Raw genomic sequence first — 23,211 nt, 5'->3', positions numbered from 1 at the left:
TTGAATATTAAATTCTGCACCTTTAAGACTGGTTCCAGGAGTGAAAGGGCAGAGGGGGGAAGAAGAAGTGCAGAGTTTGTTATCAGAGACTGCACTGGCTCCCCCGCATTCCTGCTCTCAGACTGTGTTGTCTGCGGTGGACAGCGAGAGAGAGCTCTCCTTTCCTCTTGGTTAGTTTTTTGGCTAGCTGAGGCAGAGAAGCCCCCTGGATTGTTTTTTTGTTGTTTTTTTTTCCCCCATTTTTTTTCTGTTTTCCTGGAACTGTTTGAACCTGCTTTGGACTGAAAACCCAGAAGAGCACCGGGAGCTCACACCTGTGGCCCAGCGGGCCGGGCCTGGGCCGCGCCATTCCCCAGCACCAGAGGGACTGAGAGCAGACTGAGTGAGCCGGGCAGCCCATGGAAAGAACTCTTCTAAATCTGCCATCTCCTCGGAATGGCGAGAGGTTTTGCTGTTTGATATTGTCCATTGTTGCGCTGGGAGGTGTGTTGCCTGTTGAATAAACAGTTCTTTTTTTTCCACTTCTCTCCAATTTTTTTTTCCTTTTCCTTTTTCCCGAGGGACCTCATTCAGAGGTTTCCTCCCAAATTTGCCCTAAACCAGGACACGTATATATGTTAATAGTAATTCTATTGGTTCATCTAAGATCTATCTTTCTACAGTCTAGTTATTGTGTAAGATACTCTTTGAAGTGGACATGGTATGTCAACTAAACAGGATCTTGCTTCCCCAGATGTCTTTTCCTTTGTTCTTGCTTATCTCAACGTTAAAATTTATGATTTTGTTTTTCTCCTACAGTCACGCCAAGGACACGGTAACCTTGAACAGACCTTTAACATAACTAAGGTAGTTTTCTATAGACAGGCTGCAGAGCCAGAGGTCCTACTAGGCCGCCAACATCTCCCCCTTTCTTTTCAAGAACAGCATTGGCCATACGTCGAATTTGAAAGGAAAAACCCTGGATGATGCAAGGTCCCATACATAACACAATTACTACAATTAGTACAATAATAATTCCTATCTTAAGGATATCCTTTACCCATGCAGAAATCCCAAAAGACATTAACCCGTCATCAAGGGGGTTGTGATTGACAGTAATCTTCTTAGCGTGATCTTGAAGCCATTCTAGCTGCTTATGGATTGAATCACTATGATCGGACAAGTTAAAACAACACATTCCTTCAAAATCTTCACAGCCTTTACTTTGGGCCAACAAAAGGTAATCAATAGCTGCTCTGTTTTGAAGAATAGCTTGTCAGAGACTACTCATATCTTGAGCCATTTGGGACAGAACTTGTGTAGTGACATTGGCCTGTTTAGCTGTCCAGCACGCTAGGTGTTGGATCTCAGTTAGCGCTTGTGTTGTTCCCACTGGGGGTAGTAACGCTGCAAAAAATCGAGCGGTTCTATTCCATAGTTCCACTTCATCATCGCATTTATCATCTAATTCCGAGACTTGTCGTTTTTCCCTTCGATTTTTGGAAATGTTCCAGGCAATCAAATGATTATAAGAGGGTAGCATTAAAGATAACTTGCCAAGGTAACAAGGACCCCCATAAGCATGATGAGGTATTCCTTGCCAGGCTCTATCTCCACAGATTAAATATAGGCCTTGAGGTAGGGAAAGGGGCTTAGAAATGTCTAAGTGAATATGACCTGAACCCCACCCATAGGGGGATGATCCACAATGTTCACTACTATTGTAAAACTTACGAGGGGTTAGCCAGACTTGTTTTTTAGATTCGTTAATGTTCCAACTAGTCTGCCCAACATACACACATCCGGAGTGATTTGCTTTTCGGCTGTCTAGTAAATTTAACTCTTGAGGATCCCATGGCAGGGTTGTATTTAGAGATTTGAATATTTTTGCCAGGCAGTGACTTTTGTTTTTTACTTATGAGCAATTGATAGGGGGGGCTATAGTAATTTCTTGTGGTTGTACCGGTGACCCAATGAGGCAAGTTTTAAATGGGTCAGTGGCTGCACTAAGATGTAAACAAAAATTTGTGTTACCAGTTTTATTGGCCCAAGCGATCCAGAAGTTCTCTTGAGGGAGGGTGATTGATTGCGAAAAGCACTGGGTAAGAGTCAAACATAGTGTTAGTAGCTTAATTAGCATCATTATTGCTATGGATTTTGCAGGCAACAGTATATTGGCTAGATATAATAATAGTACACCAAGCAGTCTCAACTAGCTTTGTATAATTTAAAATATACCACGCATGCAATGCTAAATTCCTTTCTTCTATTGATTCAAATAAGCTTATAGCTTCACTAACAGTTAAGTCAGGCAGTTTTAACCACTTTCTAAGTGATTCTAAAGGTCTTACTGATTGGCGTTCCTGACATTCATTACATCCATAAAAGCAAGTATAAATATCACTGGAGTTATACTCCCTTTTACAATTTCCACAAAAGAAAGTTCCTAATTTCCATACTACACAACCGCAACGAGGAAATAATACTTCTTGTATTCTAGACCTAAGATATTTCTGTACTAGTCTACGCAAATCAATCACATCTGGAAAGTCTGGGATATTAGGGTGTGTTCTTATTGGTTCCTTGAGAATAATGATTAGGATCGGGATGAGATCTTGCACTCTATTCATCCACCGTTGAATTTGGCTCCGTGTCTTCTCCAGTTTCCTCAATCTTTGATATCCAAGGCTTGACCCACTTGGCTGGGATCCAATTAGGTTTAGCACCTGTTAATACACAAGCATAACCCCGTCCCCATGTCAATAATTGGTGGGGACCAGTCCATTGTTGTGATTGGGGTTCCCATACAGATACTTGTATCTTATGAACAGTCAAAGATTCATCCTTGCAAAAATGCAGTGTAATGGGCAACATTTGGGTTTTTAGCTCAGGGCGTTCCATCCACATTTTCCAATTGTGGACATACAATGTTTTTGCTACGATTTCTTGTGGAGAGAGGGTGACATTCCCCTCCCTTTGTAAAGCAGAGAAAAGGCGTTTAAGGTCTTGATGTTTGCGTTCTACAATAGCTTGCCCAGTACTATTGTGAGGTACTCCTGTGACATGGGTAATGTTCCATCTACGTAGGAACTCACGTGAAGTAGAACTAACATAATTAGGACCGTTATCTGTTTTTATTTGTTGTAGGACACCAAGCACTGCAAAAGCTTCTAACCAGTGTCTGCAGGTTGCCTTACTTTTGGCGTTTATCATAGGCATTGCCCATACTAGTCTGCTACAGGTATCAACAGTGACATGTACATGTTTAAAGCGTCCAAATGATGGCACGATTGTGACATCTGATTGAAACAATGTTCTAGGGTGGAGACCACGAGGGTTCACTCCTTGTAACTGGATTGGGGGTAGTTTTGCCCAATCAGGACAACATGCTATCATACCTCGTGCCTCTCGTTTTGTTAGATGGAATTCCTTCTGTAGGCTTAATGCTGACTGGTGAAAAAAGGCATGAGAGGCAACGGCAAGGTCAAAATTACTGAGTCCAATGGCTGGTGAGGATACGATTTGGTCAATTTTGGCGTTTCCTTCTGATAAAAACCCTGGTAGATTGAGATGGCTGCGGATATGTGTTGAGAAAAAGGCATGGTGCCTGATATTAATTACATTTACTAGAAGAATGAGTTCATGATAAAATAAGGAGTTTGAGATTCGACCTATTAATGCGTCCTCAATTCTTTCCAAGATAGAGGCAACAAACAAGGAAAGGCTAACGAGATTAATTTCTTGAAAGTCAAAGTGTTGAATGGCTAAGGTTACAGCCTTGAGTTCAAGTAATTGTACTGATCCTTCCAGATGTTGGTAAACTACGACATCCCAGTTGCCATTTTTCCATATTGCATATCCGAACCTTTTGGTCCTTCCACTGGCATCAGTAAAAACAGTGATCGCATTGGGAATTGGCTTAGAGTTTCGCAATGTTTGATCTTTTAGTGGGAGGTTAGTGGAAAACAAGGCATGTGACGGATAATGATTATCAAGTTCTAAGCCAATAGTGGCTGTAGTGAATGTATATGATAGTGATTGCCGTTCAGTGCAAAGAGACAAATTATTTATGGGCACATAAAGAGAAGATGCATCAACTCCAAAAACAGTATGCACTCGTTGGCGTGCTTTCAGAATTAAGGATCCTAAATGATCAATACGTCTTGTAACAGAGGAAGTGGGGCTACATGCTAAAAACACCCATTCCAATAAGAAGAAAGTCTTGAATGATTCCTGCCCAATTATAGCAATTTGTTCAGCAGGGTAGTTAATGATATAAAGGTTTATTGGTATGGTAGGATCAAACCTAAAAGCAGTTGTACAATGCAACTTTTAGCAATTATATCCAGGGCTTGTTTCCCTTCTTGGGTTAATTCCCTTTTATCATTAATGTCCTTTGAACCTTGTAACAATTTTCTTAAAGGATCTAAGTCTTGATTTGAAATACCTGCCCATGCACGTATGCTTTGAATGTCTCCTAGAAGCTTTTGCACATCATTGACTGTTTCAATATTTGCATGTAAAGTTACCTTTTGAGGCACAAAGCGAGCTTGTGTTATTTTAAAGCCCAAGTAAGACCAAGGGTCGAAGAATTGCACCTTTTTTTTCTGCCACTTTCAATCCCCACTTTTCTAATTCTAGCAATAATTCCTTTTGTTTTAAGTGGGGTAATGGAAATTCATTTGCGACTAAAATGTCATCCATATAATGATATGTTAGAAAATTTGGATTATTAAGTCTCCATTGATGTAAGGCTTGGTCTACAAACCATTGACAAATTGTAGGACTATTTTTCATACCTTGAGGGAGTACCACCCACTCATATCTTTTCATAGGTGCACTGTGATTAATGGAGGGCACACTAAATGCAAATCGTTTGGTATCTTCAGGGTGCAACGGAATGCTAAAAAAGCAATCTTTGATATCAATAATAAACAGGTGATAGTTTTTTGGTAAACCAGCTGGCGATGGCAAACCTGGTTGCAGAATTCCTAAAGAGTGCATTTGATTATTGACTGCCCTTAAGTCATGTAAAAATCTCCATTTTCCCGACTTTTTTTTGTATAACAAAAACGGGGGTATTCCAGGGACTCATAGAAGGTTGTAAATGACCAAAGGCTAATTGTTCTTGTACTAATGAATGGAGATGCTCTTATTTATCTTTAGTGATGGGCCACTGAGCCACCCACACTGGTTGGTCAGATTTCCATGTTAGTTGTATAGTGGGTCGAGCACCTATCGGCTCAGTGGCCTCCCCTGAAAATGTTGGTTGGTTAAAATGACATTCCATTGACTAAGCGTGTCTCTACCAAGGATCCAAAGAGGAGTGTCTAGTACATAAGGTTTTACTACAGCCTTGTTTCCCTCTTTATCAGTAATTTCTACGAATTCCTGACTTTGTAAAGTACGGGTGGTTCCAGCAACTCCTAAGATTTGCTCATTTAAGAGTGTAGTGGGCCACTGCTGAGGCCAAGCAGTTAGTGGTATTATGGTGACATCTGACCCAGTGTCTAGCATCATTGAATGTTCAAGCATTTCGGAATCATCGATATTATCAGAATACAATTTTACGGTTACTTGCCGGGTCGGTCTATCACTAGTCATGACTTGAGCAAAGGCAATTAAGGGTCCGGTACTACCAAAACCACCAGATCTTTGTGAATTAGTAGCTGTTGGAACCTGGGGAAGAAAAGGAACAAGTTGAGCAATTACACTACCTTGTGGAATGAACATTGGTGGGGAAAAGACTTTCACTACTATTCTGATAACACCACTATAATCAGCATCAATTACACCAGGTAAAACGAAAATGCTGTCTAAAGTGGCCGACGATCTCCCTAGCAATAATGCGGCCATACCGCCACCTAGTGGACCTTTGGTAGTACTCTCGATGACGGTAACAGAATCATCAAAAATAGTCACGGAGTCTCTAGTTACCAAATCGACTCCAGCGCTCCTTTTTGTGGTGGGGAGCATGTTGTAGACACAGCCATGGCTACTGAGGGGTTCTTTTTGTTCGCAGAGCCCCCCCTTACAGCTCATCTCGTTTCCCGCCAACCGTGCCCCATCCTTTTTAAATTTGATCGGCATTCATTTGCCTTGTGGCCAAACTTTTCGCATCGGCGGCAAGTGCCGACAAATGATGTAGATGTGAGGTTCGTATTGTTATTTTGTTGTTGTTTTGCCAAACGTGAAGGACAATGCTTTCTAATATGTCCGGTATGATGGCAATTTTAGCGTGTATTGGGAGGGCCTTTGTCCCCGTTCCCTTGCTTGTGTGCTTGAGTAATGGCTGCAGCTAAAGCAGCAGCATGAATTCGAGCTTTGTCCTTTTCAATTTCTAAAGGGGCTCGTGAACATTGTTCAATCATTTGTATTATTGTCCTATGAGCTGGTAATGCTGCTAATAATCGCTTGCAGGTGGCATTTGCATTTTGCATAGCTATTTCTTTTACTAAAGTACCTTTCATATCAGGAGGGACATCTGGTGCTACCTCTACTCCTTCTTTAATCCTGTCCACAAAAGACAAAAAGGATTCATCTTCCTTTTGCTGAATATGTAAATAAGGTTGTCCAGGCTTACCTACTTGGGGCAAGTTGTTAAAAGGTTCTAAAGCAGCAGACTTGCTTTGAGCTAAAATGCGAGCCCCTAACATTGCCTGTCTTTGTGGATCGATGAATTGACCATTTCCCATAAGCACATCTAGCGTGGCAAAGCGTAGAGGATCACCTTGAGGCAAATTGACATTATCTAATTGTTTAAGCTCCAATCTTTGTTGCCACTTTGCTAAAAATAACAGACAACTAGTAGGTCCTAGTCCTAAGTTCAAACATAGCCTTAAGGTCAGCAGGGACGAGTTCTTGATATTTTAGCAATGCTTCTACTTGTCGCCTTACCAAGCGATTATCAACACCGTAGTCCATTACAGATTTTTGAACCCTTGCTATCATTTGCCAGTCTAAGGGCTGCCAAGCATTATTACCACCAGTTCCTCGCACCACCGGAGCTGAGACAAACTGAAAATCTCCCGTCAACTCAGCATTTGTTACCACTCCTTTCCACCTCTTATTCATGTCAAAAGAAGGGTCTTTGGGGATGGAAGTTTTGTCAGGACCTTTCCCTGAGCCTCCCGAGCCTCCCAAGCCTCCCGAGCCTCCTGAGCCTCCCTCCCCTCCTTTGTTCCACCAACGCTGAAAAGAGTCATTAAAGGTAGTTAACAATCCCGTCCCTTCCTTTTCTGTAGAATGAGAAACATTTGTGTTTTCAATTTCAGAAGGCATTATTGGGGGTAAACCTTTAGATGTTAGAAATTGATTTGCAGTAGGCATATCCCACTCCCCAGCTTAACCAAATTGATAATGTTCTGTCGGCGCTGAGATGTAGAATTATTCGGTGCAGAAAAAGAATTTTCCTCTAAAGTTTTGAGGCCGGAGAGAATGGCGTTATGGGCCTTTTTATATGCTTCCCGAATAGTTTTACTTTTGGAACCCTTATCAAGCCGCTTCATTTCACCTAACAGTTCATGCATGGTTTCGGTCTGCTTTTGCAGTGTGGACTGTAAATCGTCCGTGTCCATTTCTGTTTCTTCGGGAAGAGGCACAGTCGCTGGGTTGAAAGTGGAAGGTGAGGGCAGATGCAACACGGAGTCAGTATTAGTGGGATTAGCGGGCGCTACGCTCATTGTTACTGGGGGTGCCGTAGGTACCGAGGGTGCAAAGGATGGCACATTATGAACATCGGTAGGGTCCCAGGGTGGTATTAAATCATCATAGGGGCCACGGGCAGCAGGGGCTGACATGTACGCGGGTGGGACAGTAGCAGACTCTTGGGTGAGTTTACCAGCAACGGCAGTGACCATGGTCTATGCTGCTAGTTCCAGCTCAGTTTCAGCACCCATTTGTTCAATTAACATGCGCAGCTGCCGGTACATAGGAGCTAAGGATTTTACCTCCTTATTCCCAGTTTGTATAGCTTCCCACAAATCTGCCCCGACTTCTTGCCAAGTAGTCTCTTTAAAAACATCGGTAGAGTCTTTTAAAAAACCACGACATTTAGCCCAATACAGTAAATTCACGAGCGAAGACCGATCAACAGTCTCTCCTTTCTTTTGGGCAAGTTCCATTAAGGCATCAACAGTAGCCTTCTAGATAGCTGATACCGTGTTTCCCATCCCGCAAATTTTTAACAGCCGTCTAAGGCTCCGACTCACTGGTCGACAGTGGCCACACGCGCCTCTCTCGGACGCCCGGTCGCAACCGCTGCAGGCAGTCAACGATCTCCTAGGCGGCACGCACAGAGACCCTCCACATAAAAGTCTGTCTGTTAAGCAGTCTGGCCCCTTCGGATCATCACGTCGGGGTCACCAAGATTCTGGGGTCTTCATGCCGGAGAACAGGAATCAATAACACACACTCAATATGAATGCAAAGAGCCGAGTCTTTATTTTTAACAAAGAGATGATTTTTATACGTTTTCAGTGGTTACTTAGAGTTTCTTACAAAGAGTACGATTGGTTACACAAAAGACGTATATATGTTAATAGTAATTCTATTGGTTCATCTAAGATCTATTTTTCTACAGTCTAGTTATTGCATAAGATACTCTTTGAAGTGGACAAGGTATATCAACTAAACAGGATCTTGCTTCCCCAGATGTCTTTTCCTTTGTTCTTGCTTATCTCAATGTCAAAATTTATGATTTTGTTTTTCTTCTATAGTCACGCCTAGGACACGGTAACCTTGAACAGACCTTTAACATAACTAAGGTAGTTTTCTATAGACAGGCTGCAGAGCCAGAGCTCTTACTAGGCCGCCAACAGTGTTGGAATGGTTCCCCATTCAAAAGGAAGGATGTCAAATGCTTCTTTGGAAATATTTTAACTTCTGTGCATTTCTTTCTTTGTAATGAACTAATCTGTAACAGGCCAGGACGTGATTGTGTTCAGTAGAAACAGATCAATGGCAACATTTAGCCTAAAGGTTTTATGAGATTGATCAGGAAGTTCGATTTAGATTTAAAGGCACTGTAGTCATATTTAATTTTATTTCTCTCTGTACTTGAGTCTCTTAAACAGGGACCTTCAACTGGACAGGAACGGGAAACTGAAGCAAATTGTAATGGATGACGTAATGGCTTACCCAGAAGCATTTTGTGGGAATTGATTTCTTCTAGGTATCCATCAGCCAACATTTTGGTGTGAAGGAAATCTTCAAACAGGTAAAACAAAAATTCCCGTTGGTTTAAAACCCGACTGCTATATTAATTTTTCACTTTTGAGAAAATTTTCATGACCTTTAAAATTCAGACTATATCAAGTATTGTTTCAGCCATTGAAGAAAGTGCTTTTGATAGAGATAGGAGAGGGAAACCAAAACATTTCTCAGAGCAGCACTTTGAACTCTGTCCTTGTTACAAATGGCACTTGAGCAAATTCATTTGCCTTTGGAACAGAAAACGACAAGGTAACAGGCTTATCATTACGGATTTGAGTGATCCAAGTTCTTTAGATAGTAAGTGATCTATTCAAGATGATCTCTTACTGAAATAGATCCATTTTGAGAAGGGATATGGATTTCTTAGAAGAAAGCAAATCCCTGTGTTAAAACGGTTTGGTGGGTGGTTTTTGTTGTTGTTTTGCTTTTCGAACTTGCAAGGCACAATCGACTTCATAGTTCGAGATCCAAATAAGACCACGACATTCCAAACAGGTGTTTCTTTTTGGTTGTTTTTCAATCGGTATATCTTTGGATTGCAACCAGTAGAACTGTGCTTGAACTGGAAAGAAGTAGCTGAGGTTTTAGAAGTGGAACATACGGTGGAACAGTAAGCTGAGAGCATTGTGCAAGGAGAGGAAAGAGGGGAAAATGGTAAGAGTTTCCTGAGTCGGAAGGGACCCCTAGGGATCGTCCAAGTCCAACTCCTGTCCCTGCACAGACACTCCAACAGTCCCACCCTCTGCATCCCTGAGAGCATTGGCCAAACGCTCCTGGATCTCTGGCAGCCTTGGAGCTGTGCCCATTGCCTGGAGAACCTATTCAGTGCCTGACCAGCCTCTGAGGAAAAAAACCTTTCCCTGATAGCCAGCCTAATCGTCCCCTGACACAGCTCCTGGCATTCCCTTGGCTCCTGTCCCTGGTCGCAGAGAACAGAGAGCAAAGCTGTCCCTGTGCTGCCCTTGAGAGGAGCTGAGAGGTCCCAAGTGAGGTGTGAGCTCAGTGTCCTCTCTGCAGCTGAACCAAATGCCCTCAGCCACTCTTTGTATGGCTTCCCCTCCAGCCTCTTCACTATCTCTGTGTCCTTCCTTTGGACATTTCTCCAATAGCCTGAGGTCTTTCTGACGTTGTGACATCCAAAATTGCCCCCAGGGCTTGAAGAGAGCACAGTCCCAGCCCAGAGCAGAGCAGGACAATCACCTCTCTCGAGCGAGCGGTGCCACAAGATAGAGACAGTTGTCAAAAATCAGCTGGAGAAACAAATCTAACAGAGAAACGAGATCTAGGCACAGGAAATGGAAGAAGCAGAGGAAGAAGAAGATGAGGAGACGATTCCTTGTAAAAGTGAAGAAAATGAGCATGCAGAACAGGGACTAAGCATTATGCAGGCAAGTGAGCAAGAGAATAATTTTGAAAGTTAAGGCAGTTTTGTCCAAAAGAAGGAGGAATAGGAAGTCTTTTTGCTGAGAATGAATAGAAAGGTATTTTCCGTTAAGTTTGTATACGAAGCGCACAGGGCTCTAGATCCTTTTGTGGGAAAATGGAGTGTGTAAAGCTGCCAATCATTTTGGAGCGAATTTGGAGGTTTTTGGGGTCCCAGGTGAATTTTGGGTTGAATTCTGGGGATTTGGGGGTTCCCAGGTGAATGGGGGGGGGGGGAATTTTGGGAGATCCAGGTGAGTTTTGAGGGGTCAAAGCTTGATTTTGGGGGAGAATTTGTGGAATTTTGGGGGATACTGGGTAGTGAGGTTTGGGGTTGTGTTGGTTTGAAATAAAACGAGTGAGAGACTCCAAGTCAGTAATACAATTTTATAGGAGAAAAGAGAAAAAATAAAATACATGCAATAATATAAAAGAAAAAACCACCAACAAAGTCAGAAATACAACCTGACACCCTGTCAGTCAGGGTGTTGGTAGCAGTCCGTATAAATGGTGGCTGCACTCCTCCTGGATGACAGATGTGGTTCAGTTGAAGCAGTGCTCCTGTAGAAGGTGCAGTTTTCCTCCAAAGATCCAGCGATGATGTGGAAAAAGGTCAGACTTTCCTCTGGGATCCAGTAGAAAGGAGTGCTTTGGTGTTCCAAATCTCAGTTTTTATCTAGGTAGGAAATGTTTGGCTCCTCCCCCTGGCTGGAGCATCTCCCAATGGGATGATGTAATCTTATCAGTCACAGAAGAGAACTTAATGGCCCATTAATAGAATATATCTTCTGGAGGAAGGATGGGTTGTGAAAAGATAACGATGATCATCCCCCTGATCTTATCAGATGGCACATCAGCAGAGGCTATCTCCCACAGAGATAAGGATCACCACCCCTCCCACATTTTAACAGATGGTGATAGAATACACATTTTTGCATTGTACCCCAGGACATAATCCACCCCTTATTCTATTACCATCTACATCATACCCAAACCAATACCCTGTTACAGATATATAATATAAAATGAAACCTTACCAACAGTTCTCACTAAAAATTAGGTCTCCTTGCAGTACACAACGGGTTTCCCCATCTTTCTGCATTACCCACCAAGTGCAAACAGGTCCTTGAGCAAAAACAATCCCACCGATCGGTTTGCCTTTGCCTGTGGTGGGATTAATCCAAACAGTCTTTCCTAAAATACCTTTCATGTGTGCCTCAGGGACCTTGTCCCCATCCACTGTGTGCAGGGGTTCAGAGTGGTCAGGACCGGCTCGATTGATGGACCCTCGGGTGTTAACCATCCGGGTGGCTTGGGCCAAGTTCATTTCCCAATTTCTGAAGGTTCCACCATTTGGTGCTTTCAAAGTAGTCTTAAGGAGTCCATTAGACCGTTCAACTTTCCCGGCAGCTGGCGCGTGGTAAGGGATATGATATATCCATTCAATACCATGTTCTTTGGCCCAGGTGTTGATAAGGCCGTTCTTGAAATGGGTTCCCTTGTCTGATTCAATTCTCTCAGGGGTACCATGCCTCCAAAGGACTTGTTTTTCTAGGCCCAAGATGGTGTTCCGGGCAGTGGCATGAGGCACAGGGTGGGTTTCTAACCATCCTGTAGTTGCTTCCACCATGCTCAGTACGTAGCGCTTGCCCGGGTGGGTTTGGGGAAGGGTGATGTAGTCAATTTTCCAGGCTTCCCCATACCTGTACTTTGACCATCGTCCACCGTAACACAGAGGCTTCACCCGCTTGGCCTGTTTGATTGCGACACAGGTCTCGCAGTCTTGGATGACCTGTGAGATGCTGTCCATGGTAAGGTCCACCCCTCGGTCACGGGCCCATCGGTATGTTGCATCTCTCCCCTGATGACCAGAGGCATCATGGGCCCAACGATCTAGGAATGATTCTCCCTTGTGCTGCCAGTCTAGATCTACCTGTGATACTTTCACTTTGGCAGCTCGGTCCACCTGCTCTTTGTTGTGATGTTCTTCATTAGCCCGGCTTTTGGGTACATGTGCATCCACGTGTCAAACCTTTATGGTCAATTTCTCTACTCAGGCAGCAATGTCCTGCCAAATCTCAGCTGCCCAGATGGATTTCCCTCTGCACTGCCAGTTGGCCTTTTTCCAGGGATCCAGCCATCCCCACAGAGCATTAGCTACCATCCATGAGTCAGTGTAGAGATAAAGCCTTGGCCACATCTCTCGTTCAGCAATATCCAAAAGCCACCTGGACGGCTTTTAGCTCTGCGACCTGACTCGATCCACCTTGTCCCTCGGTAGCTTGTGCAACCTGTCGTGTGGGGCTCCATACTGCAGCTTTCCATTTCCGGTTAGTGCCTACAATTTGGCAGGAACCATCAGTGTAGAGGGCATATCGTCTTTCAGTCTCCAGTAGCTCATTATATGGTGTGGCTTCCTCAGCACGTGCCACTTGCTCCTCTTCTTCTTCAGAAGACAATCCAAAAGTCTCACCTTCAGGCCAGTTTGATATTATTTCCAGAATCCCAGGGCAATTTGGGTTCCCAATACATCAGCAGAGGATATCTCCCACAGAGAAAAGGATCACCACCCCTCCCACATTTTAACAGATGGTGATAGAAGACACATTTTTGCATTGTACCCCAGGACTGGGGTGAATTTGTGGAATGTGGGGAGTCCCAGTTGAATTTTAGGGGGAATTTGTGGAATTCTAGGGATCTCAGGGGAATTTTGGGGGGAATTTGGTGAATTTTAGGGTATACATGTGAATTTTAGTGTACTCAGGTGAGTTTTGGGGATGCCAGGTGGATTTTCCAGGGAATTTTGATGAATTTTGGGAGTCCCAGATGTGTCTTGGAGTGAATTTGATGGTTTTGGGGTATCTGGATGGGTTTGGAGGGGGATTGGAGTGATTTTGGGGTGAATTTGGAGGTATTGGGGGGACTGGGTCTTGGGGGTGATTTGAGGGATTTTGGGGGTTGCAGGTGGGATTTTGGCGTGAAGCCCTGGGATTTGGGGGTCCCCCGTGAATTTTGGGGTGAATTTGTGGAATTCTGGCAGTTGCCAGGTGAGTGCTGGGCATCCCAGGGCGGACTTGGGGTGAATTTTGGGGATTTTGGGTTTCCCAGGTGAATTTCTGAGGTGAAAAGGTTCAAAAAGGTTTTTTTTGAAAACAAGTTAAAGCCAGAAGGTTATTGAAAATTAATAGATGTGATGCAAGAAGGTAATATGCAGACAATACACAGTGAGACAAATCATGGGAAAAATACAGTGGTAACACATGAGTGTGTGAGGATGGGATCAGAATAGCTAAGGCTCAGTTGAAGTTGAATTTGGGAAAGCATGCCAAAAATAAGAATAATAAAGGCACCTACGGGTATTTCAGTGGGCAAAGGAAGATGAAAAGAAACATATCACACCTCCCCTATCCCCCCCACCCCCATAAGCCAGACAGGACTAGTGACAACAGACAAGGAGAAGGCTGAGGTACTCAACAAATATTGGTCTCAGTTATTACTGCCAGTCACTATTTCCACATCTGTCACTTTATTGGACTGGTGGACTTGATTCTAAGCCATAGTAGCAGGTCAGCATTCAGACCACTTGAGGAACCGGAACATGCAAGACCATGGGACCCACCCAGAGGCATGTCAGGGCCCTGAGAGAACTGGCAGCTGTAGTTGCTAAGGTGCTTCCTCCATCATATTTGAGAAATCAAGGCAACCAGCTGAAGTCTCCAGACACTGTGTTGTATTGAGCCAATACTCTTGGTCTTTTTTGTAAATCTTAGAGCTCTGAGTCAATTTCTGCAGAGGATTCCCAATGCAGTTTCAAAAATGGAATCTTTATTATTGGTTGTTATGTTTATCTTGGATATTTCCATTTTCTGCACTCCTATATTTTCAAACATTTGTAATGACTGAAAAGAAAGCTGAGATGAGGCATTATGCTCTTTCCAGTGATATAAATGGACCAGTATTCTTTTCAGACAAATATATTTTTCCTGTGTCTAAGCACATGTGCATACCTGTGTTTGATTTATGTGTCCAGGTTTTGGCAATGGGGCAGCCACAGGGCCGTCCTGTGATAATGGCCCAGGTGCTGCCCTGTCCCGCTTTCGTCCAACTGGCTCCTCTTCAGGATGTCCTCCCTGCTGAGAGAAGAGGCTGGGACAGCACCTTTTGAAATGTGACTTCCTAGGTTTTTTTGTTTTGTTTTGTTAGTTTTAAAGTTACTTAAAACCTTCACGCTGATTTTTTGATGTGTTGGGTTTGGGGTTTTTTTTCAGTTTTGGGTGGGTTTTTTGTGGGCTTTTTTTTGTGTCCTTTTTTGTCTCTTTGGGGATTATTGGTTGGGGTTTTTTGTGTGTTTGATAGGTCTGCTTTTTCTGTTTGTTTGTTTGTTTGTTTTTTATTACGGTTTTGCAGAGTTTTTTAAGCAAATTGATTGGAAAACTGAATAGTCCTCCACTATAGTCTCCTGGATTCACCTGAGACTCTTCCTAGGCATCTCCCTGATCATTTTGCAATGAGTTTCACATCATTCTCCTGAAGAAACTGTCTGATTATGGTTTGGATGGGTGGGCTATTTGCTGGGTGACAAACTGGGTGATGGCCAGGCCCACAGAGTGGTGGGAAATAGAGTTCATCCAGCTGGTCCCCAAGGCTCAGTCTTGGGCCCAGTCCTGTTTAATATCTTTATCAGTGATCTGGACAAGGGGATAGTGATGGCTTTTACTCGGCCCCAAAATAGGGTTTTTCACCCTTCCTCCGGTCTAGCTCAGGTGTTAGGGTGAAATTCCCCTAGGCCCTAGCCTCATGTACCTAGTTAAGATATCAAAAGAGGCTCTTTCCCCTAGAAAAGTTACAGGTTTATTTCTCGTGGGTAGTGAGTGAAAAAGGGAAGGGAAAAAGGGAGAAAAGAGGGAGAAAAGAGCGGGGGAAGAGAGCGGGGGAAGAGAGAAAAGAGAGAAAAGAGAGGGGGAAGAGAGGGGAAAGAGATGGGGAAGAGCCCGAGGCCACGGGGTACTGACCTTTTCTAGGGTCTGGAAAGAGGGGGCGGGGAGAAATTGGATCCCAGCAAGCTCTGTGTGGCCAGGAGGGGAAAGGGACCAAGATACAGGGCACAGCAGGGGTCACGGAATGTACCATTTACAATGTATCTAGGAAACGCAACAGGATAGAGTACACGCCCAGGAAGTTCACAGATGATGCAAAGTTGGCTGGTAGTGTTTTTCTCTTCTGGTGGACAGCAGGCTCTGCTTCTTCTTCCTCCTGTTCTGAGGTCGTTGCTCCCTTTTCATCCCTCATTAATTGTGCTGATTTTGTCACTTGGATGAGAAAACAAACAATTTTAGCAACAATACTAGTGGCAGGGTACAAGAAAGGAAGAGTTCACATGAATCGCCCCCCCCCAACAACAGACAATACCTGATGGCTCCTCTGCCCAGCTTACTGACTACACTGGAACCCATTGTCCCCCAAAGATACTCCCTTCTCCCTGCCCCCAGCCATGATGTGAGATGGAATAGAATAACTAAGATTAAGATTCTCCCTATGTAACTCCATCATACTTCGATTCTGGGAAAAAAAATTTCTTGAAGTTCTCTCATTTCAGATCATTTGAATTTGAATTTGCATACTAAAAAGTCTAGCCAGAAACTCATGACAATATTAATAGCCCATTCTAGAATGTCCGAGATGATAGACACTTCTTTCAAGAGAATGTGATACCTCACGTGACTTCTCCAGAATGTCAATGAACAGCGGGAGTAGTCTACAAGATTCTTGCTGCCATCTGGGTTTCCTGGTATTTGGCTGGTCTATGTAAGCCAAACAGCTATTCAGCAGAGGGAATATTAGTGTGATACTTGATGGTATGTGAGATGGAACACAGTAATTTATGGCTTTTTGCATAGTGATGAAGCTGTAAATAAAGCTCCATAATGCTCAGACAAGGAGGCTGCTGGACTTCAAGCAGCAAAGGCCCAAAACGAACCAGTGAAAAGGTGTCATTGAAAAAAAAAAGCCAGGTGGGGAGCAAAGTGATACTTAAGGGAAGTTTACTAAAAGAGGAAATCTGGTGAAAAAAAAGTCCAAGAGTGAAGGAATAACAGGGAAAATGAAACTAAGGAAGGAAATCAATCTCAGCTCATCATTTCAGAAGCTAAAAAGTTGTCCTTGCAATGATGCATAAAGTGAGAAATAATAAATATGTCTGCGCCAAAATCTGAAATATGAACTTTATTGCATTCTGTCTTTCATGGAATCATACAACAGTCTGTGATTAAAGATCATCTAGTCCAACTTCCTTGCCAGGTAGATTTAACAGTCGATCAAATTGCTCAAGACTAGCCAAACTGATAAGGAGCACTCTCAATGATGGGGAATCCACAGCTTCTCTGGAACACCCGTTTGAGTGTCTCACCAGCTTCATTGTAGAAAAGTTTTTCCTTTTAGCCAATCTAAACCTAGTCTCAGTTTGAAAGCATGGCCCCTTGTCCCGTCTCTGCAAACCTTCCGAAAAAGTCTTTCTCCATTTGTCTTATACCCTCTTTAAATATTCAATGGCCACCATACTGTCTGTCCAGAAACCTCTCTTCTCCAGGCTAAAAGATCCTACTTTTCACAAGAACCATGTCATAAACTGAGATGGAAGACATCTCAGGAGATCAGATCATTCAACAGCTCAGCGTAAGAATAGCTCTGATGTCAGATCAACTAGCTTAGGCCTGTGTCTGTTTGAATTTTGAAAATTACCAGGAATTGAAATGCCTCAAGGAAGAGAACTCTGGGTGGCTCCAGAAACAGCCTGAGAAACTTGAGCAAACTCGAAACGTGAGAAACTACCACTGCTTTCTCTCCCTCAGCCCAAGCAGTCACAAAGAAGAAGTGTTCCCAGCAGGCTAGGATAGCACACATATACACTACATATACATGACAGGCATCACCAGCAGCCACATCCTGCTCCTTTCTGTGGCTGGCAAGAGTGAGACTGGATGATTACATGTGGGCAAACTGGGTCCCTCCAGCAGCTCAGACACTCAGCCTTCCCAGTGACCCCACTGAATTCCAGTATTCGCAGTGTCCCATGGCCACAGCACTACTCCTCTTGCTGGCACAGACCATCACCTCCTAAATCAGTCAGGACTCCCCTGGTCCCACAGCCAGCACCCCACTTGCTCTCCCCCAGGCCACTGCCATTGTTCACCAACTTCTCCACTTTGATCTTTGCTGGTGCTCTCAACACTGGCACACCCAGATGTTCTGCAGCTGTTGTCTCCTGGTGGAAAGGACTTGTAAAGCCATGTTTCCTAACAGGACTTCCACAACCTTTCAAAGCAACCTTTCCTGGGGTATGAACAATCTCATTCAAATGTCAACATTTCTTTTCCCATATGTGAAATCAGAATTTCCTTCTTCTGGGCATGCCCAAAACAAGGCACAAACTACATTGTGCCTTCTGTTTCACATGCTGACTTGTTTGTAAACAATGCTAGGAGAATACCTGTTTTGATCCAAGCTAATCTCTGGCCCTTATAGTGCTTTCGGTAGTTAGTTTTGCTTTGCTATTTACTTGATGTCCCATTGAATTGTTGAATCATAAACAGACTATCTGACTGTATAGCAGCATAGCAGTGATGAATAAATGCAAGTACCATCTGCTCCTTTATCAACTTTTCCATTTCAATATTCACAGTTGTGGGATTCTGTATTTCTTCACTTGCCATAAATTCTCTGCAGGATGGAAAGTAGATATGTAGAATGGAATCACATGATATATGTGATATCATACGTGATATCACGTTGAAAGAAAAAATGATCAAGTATTACTTTGACAGAAACCAAAAGTGAACACTAGCCACTTTGTGTTGCTCATTGTCCAAAAGAAGACTGCCACATTTCTGACCTGAAACTATGAACTATGCACTTCTTTTGCATGAGCTTCCAGTCCTTAATTCTCCCTTGCCATTTCAGTTGATGCCATTTTTCTTTCTCAAGCTCTGATTTCATTCGATTCAAGAGTAGCTTGGCAGTTGCCCACTCATTATCCAGCAGTGCTCTCTTTATATTCTGTGTATTAAAAAATAAAACCAGAAGTAGAAGCAGCATACGACATGCAAAAACAAACAAAAAATTGTCTCTTCTACAGAAAATGAGGGGAGAAAAGAACACAAATGATAACCAGTACTCTGCCAAGTAGAAATTTCTTCTATATTTCAGTGATGGATAGGCAGAAAAAAATGAATTTCATTTGGGGAAAGAAAGACATTCTAGGAATATTCAGACCGCTATCTTGCCCCAGGTAAAACATTTACCATGGCCTTAGCGTTAATGAGCTTGTGAACATCACCTGCCAAGAGGAAGGACATTTCCTCCAGTTTCACAGAATACTTGGTCAGTACATCTGCTATCTGTTGAAAGAATACAGAAAAGCAACAACAATGAAAAATAGAACTCAAATATCAATTTCCCAAGTTAAAATCTACATGAACAAGACAATTTTTCCATTCAAGTGAATTCGATTTAATTAATTCATTAACTACATCAGTATCATTCTCACGTTCAAGAATAGAATTCAAAGAATCAACGGTCCTTCTTCTGAGACATTGAAGCCTGAGTAGATCCCAACTTCAAATCTATTAGGATGGCATGAAAGCAATACCTGCTACATTTAGTACATGTAAACTACAAAGACATCTAGAACAGCTCTAAAAGATGAACAAACCCATGAACTTTGAAGGAGACGCTAGCAAGAAATGTGGAAATAGGCTTTATCTGCCCAGTGCTTTTCCCAAAAGCTTGGGCACTCCTTGGCGTCAGTGAGAGTCTCTGTCTCATTATTCAGCAGCTGGCTTAGGGTAAAAAAGGATGCATGCAATCACTTCATTCCTGTTCATGACATAAACTTACTGCATCATCACAGAAGCCATTTACTTGGAAATATAGCCTAAAAAATCGGTGTCAGACTGGGTATATATCTAGATTGCTATGAGAAAAACCAATTTCTTTTTAACAGGAAAGCCATACAATATGCCTGCCATGGCAAATATTAGTCTACTAGCCCTGCACTTCAACGGGCAGTGAGCAGTTCATTACACCAAATTTACGTTTGGCAAGGAGACAGTCTATTTATTACAAGCCCCTAGTTCTAGAACCAAGAATTCAGGAGTTGCTCATTCCTAATGAAAATCTGTCCATTTCATACCTTTGGGGTTTTATGCTTCTGTTCTTTACCTGTCTTGAGTGTGGCTTTCTTGTGAAGTCACTGATGGGTGTTTTTCCAACACATTTCTGCTGATTACACGGTAATTGCATGACATCAGCAGACACCTCTCCATGTCTCTTTAAAGTATGCTTTTTACTCTTCTTAGAGGACCTTGTCTTCTTCTTTCCTTCACCCAAAAGTTGGGCTAAGTGAGCCTTCAAAGAACCGTCATCTCAACAATTAGAATTCTTTCAAACCTACTGAATGGAGAAAAGCAACAAAAAATTTTTTAAAAAAACTAGTACGCGAAAAACAGCAGGAGAGAAAGGTAAAATAATGAATCCAACATGCCACATGCATAACTCTCTTCATTCGAGGCTATTTTCAAAATGAGAAAAAAAAAAAAAAAGATCATCTTTTCCTCAGAGAGGAAAAGTGGAGTAACTGGATTGTGTTGCCTTGCTTACAGTTACCAGAAAAGTCAACAGCAGAGTTGAAAACTCCTGAAGCTGGCTAACTACACCTCTATATGTTTTACTACTGTGTTATGATTCTGTCTTCAGTTAATAGAACCTGATATACAACAAAGAGATGGGAACACATGGAGATGCATTGGAGAGCCCACGCTGGAGGTAACACATTCATTTTTTACATAAACAAATCCAAATTAGAAATGTTGAAAATGACCTGGGGCCATTTCAACAGCCAGCAAACTGACTAACACAACCAACCTTCGGCTTTTATTCAATCCTTTGCTTGTTTTACCTGGGCCTTGAAGATCTGTCTGTAGCCTTCCTCTCTGCAAATATATCACACTCGTCCAATTGAGAACCCATGGCTCATCACAGCTGCTTGGCCAGGCCTGCTTCCTGAAGAACTGGCAACTTCAAGCTGGGAGCCAAGAGATAGAACACTTCACTTGGAAAAGGGCCTTCCATGAATCCTAGAATCCCAGAATGGTTTGGACTGGAAGCGACCTTAGAGATAGATTATCTTCTTCCCACATCCTGACATGGGCAGGGACACTTTTCCATTAGTCCAGGTTGCTCCATGTCCGCTCCAGCCTGGCCATGGACACTTCCTGCCATGGGGCTCCCACACAGCCTCTTTGAGCAACATGTGCCAGGCCTGGGCATCCACACAAGGAAGAATTCCTTTGCAATATCCCATCTACCCCAGCCCTCTGGCAGTTTGAAGCTATTCCCCCTTGTCCTGCGAATCCAGACCCTTTTCCAAAGTCCCTCCCCAGCTATCTTGGAGCCCCAGCAGGCACTGCAAGGGGCTTGAAGGTCTCCCTGGAGCCTTCTGTTTGCCAGATTGGACACCCACAGCTCTCCCAGTCTGTCCTAGAGCAGAGGAGCTCCAGCTTTCAAAGCAGCTTAGCAGCCTCCTACCCGTGAAACTCGATGCCACCGCTGGCCTTTTGGGCCCTACGGATATCACTTCTGGTGTCGCTCAGGGTCAGTCCCTGCTCTCTCCCCGCCCCCCTTGAGGCCCTCAGGCGATGCTGCTCGGATGCCACTCCTGCCGCTGTCAGACCAACGGGGGCCGGGGGGCCAGCCCAGCCTCATCCACAATCCACAGTGTCCTCGGCAGCTGCTGCGGGCTCATAGCGGCCGACACACCCGGAAGCAGATGTGACAGTTGATAAAATATTCGTGTTAATCACAAAAGCATTGGGGTTTGCATAAACCAGAATACTAAGCTCTGAAGTGAAGCATGGACACTAGATAAAGGAAATTATATGATTGAATAATTCTTTTTAAATTCACCTTGTTTTATTATGTTGTATTATGTTACATTACATTATGTTATGTTAACTTTTTCAAATAAGTTGTATTGGCTACCAGCTTGCGAAATCGGAGTACCCAAAAGCCTCTTTTTGTCTTTGTCTGGTCAATACTGCTTATCTCAAGGACCAGACTTCCAGAACTTCTCTGGTGGTTATCTACAAGGACCAGATGGCTATCTGTGACTGATTAATGCCCGGAGGCTTTGTGAATTTGTGTAAGGATGTTTATTCGACCACCACTGCTTACCTGGCAAAATTATGACAGCAAAAAAACCCTAAAAATTATTGATTGCAACGAGGAACCGCAGTATAAGAAGAGGCTGCAAACCAAGGTTCGGTGGAGCGTGGAGTGGGCGGTGACCCCTCGTGCTCCCCAGCGTGCTGCTTGCTCTTTCTATATCAAATAAAGCAATCCAAAATTTTGCTGAATATCGAGACTTTTGTCTCTCATTTATAACAATTTGGTGCCGAAACCCGGGACGTCCTTGGATCTCTGAGAGGCACTGCGATTTCAGGGAAGCGCCCCACTACTGCGGCCCCGGTTCGTCAGTGATTCTCAGGACCAGTCGACATACCGCACCATATAGACTGAGCAAGGAAAATCTCCCGGGAAGACCGCGGCAAAATCACCTGTAATTCTTGTGCACGAAGACCCAGACAGGAGTATCGGACTGTAAGTATCTGTCTGGTTTGTTGGGGATGACTGTGTGTTTGTCTGAATGAGACGTGGCCTTTGCTGCGAAGCGAGAGTGGAGTCCTTCTATCTGCGTTTCCAGCATCCCGCGAGGGACCTGGCCGGTGACTGGACGAAGCGAGTGAGCACAAAGGGAGAGACTGATTTTCTTGTCCTAGCCCGGGTAGGGCTACGTCCTTCCCATCCTAATCCAGGCAAAGGCAGGACCCGTGAAGGGGGGGGCAGGGGGGAAGGGTGAGGAAAAGAAAATCAGATTGCAACACACCAGTCACGGAGGGAGAAGGGAAAAGCTGCTTTTCCCATCCCAGCCCAGGTAGAGGCGGGTTCCAGTCCATCCTGACCCAAGGAGAGGCAGGGGTTCGGGCGGAACACATCGGGGAGTACAAACACCTCAAGACAGTCCCTTGAGGTAAAAATGGGAAAAAGAGGGAGTAAGATTCTGAGTCCCAGGGACCCACGAAGAGGTTCAAGTTCATTTGGTCCACAAGGAGACTGGGAAAATAAAGACAAGACAAGTAGGTTTCCAGAAATACCACCAGGCAGCCCTTTGGGAGTAATATTAAAATGTTGGGACACAGGGGTGGTATACAGAGGAAAAAGTAAAGAAAAATTGATTCAATATTGCATGGTGGAGTGGACCAGAAAAATGATCGGTAAAGATAACCTATACTGGCCCATGTTCGGATCATTTGAGGGTTGGATTTGTCGGGCATTAAACACATATGTGGCTCATAAAGAACCATTTAACAGAGAGGAATGTGAGTATGCTGCCCTGTGGGCCAAACATTCCAAGGCATCCTTGATATATACTTTAAAAGAAAAAGAGGATGAAGATAAAAAAAAGGTTACCTGGGAACCCCTCGATAATCTCCCACCTCTGTATAATACAGAAAATACAGGAGACCCCCCCCCACGCACCCACTT

General features: G+C 43.6%; 1 pseudogene; it reads right to left on the bottom strand.

Annotated features, from left to right (window-relative positions):
- Nucleotides 1-308: 308 nt before the first annotated feature.
- On the bottom strand, nucleotides 309-22,965 carry LOC148220107 (uncharacterized; annotated as a pseudogene).
- Nucleotides 22,966-23,211: the final 246 nt, after the last annotated feature.

The sequence above is a fragment of the Sturnus vulgaris genome, chromosome W, assembly GCF_052056855.1.
Source record: "Sturnus vulgaris isolate bStuVul1 chromosome W, bStuVul1.hap1, whole genome shotgun sequence".
Taxonomy (NCBI): domain Eukaryota; kingdom Metazoa; phylum Chordata; class Aves; order Passeriformes; family Sturnidae; genus Sturnus; species Sturnus vulgaris.
Note: the sequence above shows the minus strand (reverse complement) of the source record. Positions and strands in the feature narration are given on the sequence as shown.